Source organism: Heterodontus francisci, chromosome 2 (assembly GCF_036365525.1).
Source record: "Heterodontus francisci isolate sHetFra1 chromosome 2, sHetFra1.hap1, whole genome shotgun sequence".
In the NCBI taxonomy this organism is placed as follows: domain Eukaryota; kingdom Metazoa; phylum Chordata; class Chondrichthyes; order Heterodontiformes; family Heterodontidae; genus Heterodontus; species Heterodontus francisci.
The window spans coordinates 226094949-226101595 of NC_090372.1; the positions used below are offsets into that span (position 1 = coordinate 226094949).

At 47.6% G+C, this 6647-nt stretch overlaps 1 protein-coding gene across 1 annotated transcript in view; it reads right to left on the reverse strand.

The window, feature by feature from the left end:
• scrib (scribble planar cell polarity protein) overlaps positions 1 to 6647 on the reverse strand; it is a 542315-nt gene that overhangs the window by 72734 nt on the left and 462934 nt on the right. The window lies entirely within an intron of this gene.

The window sequence follows — 6647 nt, forward strand, 5'->3', positions numbered from 1 at the left end:
CTGTCACTTAGAAAGGCACAGGTGAATCAAGGATAGTCAACATGGATTTGTTAAAGGAAGATCTTGTTTGACCAACTTGATCGAATTTTTTGAAGTAAAAAGGAAAATAATAGTGGCCAACTGGTTAAAAAATAAAATCCCATGGGATCCAGGGAAATGGATACAAAATTGGCTCAGTAGCTGGAAACAAAGGGTAATTGTGAGATGGATGTTTTTGCAACTGGAGGGCTCAGTACTGGGCCCCCTGCTTCTTGTGGTGTATATTAACAATTTGGACGTAAATGTAGGGGGCATGATCAAGAAATTTGCAGACAACACATAGACTGGCCATGTGGTAGATAGCGAAGAGGATAGCTGTAGGCTGCAGAAAGATATCAATGGACCGGTCAGGTGGGCAGAAAAGAGGCAAATGAAATTCAACCCAGAGAAGTGTGAGGTGATGCATTTGGGGAGGTCAAACAATACACAATTAATGGGAAAATACTGAAAAGTGTTGAGGAAACGAGGGGCCTTGGAGTGAATGTCCACAGATCCCTGAAGGTAGCAGGACAGATCGATAAGATGGTTAAGAAGGCATATGGAATCCTTTCCTTTATTAGCCGAGGTATAGAATACACGAGCAGGGAGGTTATGCTGGAACTGTATAACTCATTGTTTAGGCCACACCTTGAGTACTGTGTGCAGTTCTGGTCTCCTCATTACAGAAAGGCTGTAATTGCACTAGAGGGGTTACAGAGGAGATTTACGAGGATGTTGCCAGGACTGGACGGCACAGTGGCGCAGTGGTTAGCACCGCAACCTCACAGCTCCAGCGACCCGGGTTCAGTTCTGGGTACTGCCTGTGCGGAGTTTGCAAGTTCTCCCTGAGACTGAGTGGGTTTCCGCCGGGTGCTCTAGTTTCCTCCCACAGCCAACGACTTGCAGGTTCATAGGTAAATTGCCCCTAGTGTAGGTAGGTGGTAGGAGAATTGAGGGAAGGTGGCGATGTGGTAGGGAATATGGGATTAATGTAGGATTAAAGCACTTAAAGCAGCCAGAAGCACTGCACAAAGAACAGCCAGGCGCTGCGCAAACGACTACTGGCAACACCTATGCAGTCATATTCAGCTGGCGTCCAACATCGGAAACATCAGAGGAATGTATGATGGCATGAAGAGAGCTCTTGGGCCAACCATCAAGAAGATCGTCCCCCTCAAATCTAAATCAGGGGACATAATCACTGACCAACGCAAGCAAATGGACCGCTGGGTTGAGCACTACCTAGAACTGTACTCCAGGGAGAATGCTGTCACTGAGACCACCCTCAATGCAGCCCAGTCTCTACCAGTCATGGATGAGCTGGACATACAGCCAACCAAATCGGAACTCAGTGATGCCATTGATTCTCTAGCCAGCGGAAAAGCCCCTGGGAAGGACAGCATTACCCCTGAAATAATCAAGAGTGCCAAGCCTGCTATACTCTCGGCACTACATGAACTGCTTTGCCTGTGCTGGGACGAGGGAGCAGTACCTCAGGACATGCATGATGCCAATATCATCACCCTCTATAAAAACAAAGGTGACCGCGGTGACTGCAACAACTACCGTGGAATCTCCCTGCTCAGCATAGTGGGGAAAGTCTTTGCTCGAGTCGCTCTGAACAGGCTCCAGAAGCTGGCCGAGCGCGTCTACCCTGAGGCACAGTGTGGCTTTCGTGCAGAGAGATCGACTATTGACATGCTGTTCTCCCTTCGTCAGATACAGGAGAAATGCCGTGAACAACAGATGCCCCTCTACATTGCTTTCATTGATCTCACCAAAGCCTTTGACCTCGTCAGTAGACGTGGTCTTTTCAGACTACTAGAAAAGATTGGATGTCCACCAAAGCTACTAAGTATCATCACCTCATTCCATGACAATATGAAAGGCACAATTCAACATGGTGGCTCCTCATCAGAGCCCTTTCCTATCCTGAGTGGTGTGAAACAGGGCTGTGTTCTCGCATCCACACTTTTTGGGATTTTCTTCTCCCTGCTGCTTTCACATGCGTTCAAGTTCTCTGAAGAAGGAATTTTCCTCCACACAAGATCAGGGGGCAGGTTGTTCAACCTTGCCCGTCTAAGAGCGAAGTCCAAAGTAGGGAAAGTCCTCATCAGGGAACTCCTCTTTGCTGTCGATGCTGCTTTAACATCTCACACTGAAGAGTGCCTGCAGAGTCTCATCGACAGGTTTGCGGCTGCCTGCAATGAATTTGGCCTAACCATCAGCCTCAAGAAAACGAACATCATGGGGCAGGACGTCAGAAATGCTCCATCCATCAATATTGGCGACCATGCTCTGGAAGTGGTTCAAGAGTTCACCTACCTAGGCTCAACTATCACCAGTAACCTGTCTCTAGATGCAGAAATCAACAAGCGCATGGGAAAGGCTTCCACTGCTATGTCCAGACTGGCCAAGAGAGTGTGGGAAAATGGCGCACTGACACGGAACACAAAAGTCCGAGTGTATCAGGCCTGTGTCCTCAGTACCTGGAACAGCTTGGCATGAGACACAGCTAGTTCGGGACCACAAGTCTTCAGTACTGCACCTGGGATGTTTTAAGGGCCCATAGCCTTTGCTGTATCGAGTTCCTTCAGCCGTTTTTGATACAACATGCAGTGAAGGGAATACGGTGGATGTCGTCTATATAGATTTTAAGAAAGTGTTTGATAAGACACCACATAAAAAACTGGTTAATAAAATGAAAGCTCTTGCAACAGGAGGGTCAGTGTCCAATTGGAAATAAAAATTGGCTTAAGGACAGAAAACAGCGAGTCGTACTAAATGGTTGTTTTTCAGACTGGAGGATGGTACCAATGCTGGGACCACTACGTTTTTTGCTAAATATAAATGACTTGGATCTTGGAATACAGAGTAGAATCTCAAATTTGCCGATGACACCAAACTTGGAGATGTGACAGTGAGGATGATATGAACCACTTGCAACAGGACATAGATAGGCTAGCAGAATGGACAGAAGTGGCAGATGGAATTTAATATTGACTAGTGTGAGGTGATACAGTTTGGCAGAAGGAATAGGGAGAGGCAATATCTACTTAATGACACAGTTCTAAAGAGTATGGAGGATCTGAGGGACCTGGGGGTGCATGTGCATCAATCTCTGAAGGTGGCCGGACATATTGAGAGAGTGTTAGTAAAGCATATGGGATCTTGGGCTTGATAAATAGAGGCAGTGAGTACAAAAGCAGGGAAGTTATGCTGAACCTTTATAAAGCTCTGGTTAGGCTCGACTGGAGTATTGTGTCCAATTCTCATCACCACACTTTAGAAAAGATGTGACTGCCCTTGAGAGGATTTACCAGAATGGTTCCAGGGAAGGGGGATTTTAGTTACAAGGTTAGGTTGGAAAAGCTAGGATTGTTCTCCCTGGAGCAAAGGAGATTGAGGCATATGACATGCTTAGATAAGTTAGTTAGACAAGGAAAAAAATAGATGGTAATTTCAGGTACAAGCAAAAGCCTGCTACCCGACCTGAACCTGGTGGGACCCGACCATGTGGCGGGTTCTGGTCGGGTCGGGTCGGGCATTTGGGCTTGGGTCGGGTCAGACACACCCCATCACCACTTCCGGTACGTGATTCCAACGTTAATGTATTTTTTGGACTTGAAATGTGGTTTTGTTACAGTTATTTTTAGCTTGTGTAGATAAGCAACAAAGTGAAAAATGGAAGATAGGTTAACTGATGGTCGGGTTGGGTGTGGGAAAAAATGGAAAGACTCAGGTCAGGTCGGATGTGGTTCTGTCGGGCTCAGGTCGAGTTTCATTTGCAGACCAGAGCCGGCCTTCAGGTACAAGGACTAGGGCACACAGATTGAAGGTTTTGGGCAAGAGATGCAGGGGGAATGTGAGGAAGCACAGAGCGGCTGGTAATGAACTGGAACTTGCAGCCCATGTGGGCAGTGGAAGGACTTCAAAAGGAAATTGGATGGGCACTTGAAGGAAATAAACTTGACAGCACATGACTGAATAGCTCCGTGGAGAGCCAGCATGGACTTGATGGGCTGAATGGCCTCCTTCTGTGCCATAAATGACTCTGTGAATCGAACTGGCTGAAGACTGGTATCTGTGATTCTGGGGACCTCAGGAGGAGGCCAAGATGGATCATCCACTCAGCACTTCTGGCTGAAAATTGTTGCAAATGCTTCTGCCTTACCTTTTGCACTGATGTGCTGGGCTTCCCCATCATTGAGGATGGGGCTGCTCATGCAGCCTCCTCCTACCACCAGTTTAATTGCTCACCACCATTAATGACTGGCTGTGACAGGACTGCAGAGCTTAGATCTGAGCGGTTGGTTGTGGGATCGCTTAGCTCTGTCTATCACATGCTGCTTACGCTGTTTGGAATGCAAGTAGTCCTGTGTTATAGCTTCACTAGGCTGACACCTCATTTTGAGGTATGCCTGGTGCTGCTCCTGGCATGCTCCCCTATACTCCATTGAACCAGGGTTGATCCCCTAGCTTGATCGTAATGGTAAAGTGAGGGATATGCCAGGCCGTGAGGTTACAGATTGTGGTTGAATATAATTCTTCTGCTGCAGATGGCCCACAGCACCTCATGAATGCCCTTCTTTGAGTTGCGAGAACATCCGGCACAGTGATAGTGCCACACAACATGATGCAGGGTACCCTCAAAGTGAAGATGGGACTTCATCTCCACAAGGACTGTGTGGTGGTCACTCCTACCAATACCATCATGGACAGCTGCTTCTGCGACAAGCTGATTGTTAAGGGTGAGGTCAAATAGGTTTTTCTCCCATTTTGGTTCTCTCACGACATGTCGCAGACCCAGTCTAGCAGCTATGTCCTCCAGGACTCTGCCAACACGGTCAATAGTGGCGCTACTGAGCGACTCTTGGTGATGGACATTGAAGTCCCCTATCCAGAGTACATTCTGCGCCCTTGCCACCCTCGGTGTTTCTTCCAGTTGATGTTCAACATGGAGGAGTACTGATTCATCAGCTGAAGGGGGGGGGGGGGGGGGGGACAGTAGGTGGTAATCAGCAGGTGGTTTCCTTGCCCATGTTTGACCTGATGCCATGAGACTTCATGGGGTCCGATGTCAAAAAGTCATACAGCACAGAAATAGGCCCTTCGGCCCATCGTGCCTGTGCCAGCCATCAAGCACCTAACTATTCTAATCCCATTTTCCAGGACTTGGTCCGTAGCCTTGTATGTTATGGCGTTTCAATACTTCTGAAATGTTGTGAGGGTTCCTGCCTCTACCACCTCTTCAGGCAGTGTGTTCCAGATTCCAACCTCTGTCTGGGTGAAAAACTATTCTTCAAATCCCCTCTAAACCTCCTGCCCCTTACTTTAAATCTATGCCCCCTGGTTATTGACCCCTCTGCTAAGGGAAAATGTTTCTTCCTATCTAACCTATCAATGCCTCTCATAATTTTGTATACTTCAGTCATGTTCCCCCTCAGCCTTCTCTGCTCTAAGGAAAACAACCCTAGCCTATCCAGTCTCTCTTCATAGCTGAAATGCTCCAGCCCAGGCAATATCCTGGAGAATCTCCTCTGCACCCTCTCCAGTGCAATCACATCCTTCCTATAGTGTGGTGCCCAGAACTGTACACAGTACTCCAGCTGTGGCCTAACTAGCGTTTTATACAGACAAAGTTGAGGACTCCCAGGACAACTCCCTCCCGACTGTATGAGGAGCTATGAGGAGAGGTTGGATAAACTCGGATTGTTTTCAATGTAACGATGGAGATGGAGGGGCGACATGATAGAGGTTTACAAAGTTATGAGCGGCATGGACAGAGTGGATAGTCAGAAGCTTTCTGCCAGGGTGGAAGAATGTTACTAGGGGACATAGGTTTAAGGTGCGAGGGGCAAAGTTTAGAGGGGGTGTGCGAGGCAAGTTCTTTACACAGAGGGTGGTGAATGCCTGGAACTTGCTGCCGGGGGAGGTGGTGGAAGCAGGTACGATAGCGACGTTTAAGAGGCATCTTGACAAATACATGAATAGGATGGGAATAGAGGTCCCCGGAAATGCAGAAGGTTTTAGTTTAGGCAGGCATCATGATCGGCGCAGGCTTGGAGGGCCAAATGCCCTGTTCCTGTGCTGTACTGTTCTTTGTATACCACGGTGACGCCACCTCTGCTGGATCTGTCCTGCCAGTGGGACGGGACAAACCCGGGGATGGTGACAGCAATGTCTGGGACATTGTAAGGTAGGATTGCCTGAGTATGACTATGTCATGTTGTTGTCTGCCTAGTCAGTGGGACAGCTCTCCCAATTTTGGCATAAGCCCCCAGATGTTCATGAGGAGGATTCTGCAGGATCGACAGGGCAGTCTGTGCCTTTGTTATTTCCACTATCTGGGTCGATGCCAGGTGGTGCATCTGCTTTTATTCTTATTCAAGTTTTGTAGCGGTTTGATATAACTGAGTATTTTGCTAGGCCATTTCAGAGGGCAGTCAAGAGTTAACCACATTGCTGTGGGTCTGGAGTCACATGTAGGCCAGACCAGGTAAGGACGGCAGATTTCCTTCCCTAAAGGACATTAGTGAACCAGATGGGTTTTTACAATAATAAAGTCGTTTCATGGTCACCATTACTGATACTAGCTTTTTATTCCAGATTTTATTTAATTAACGTTC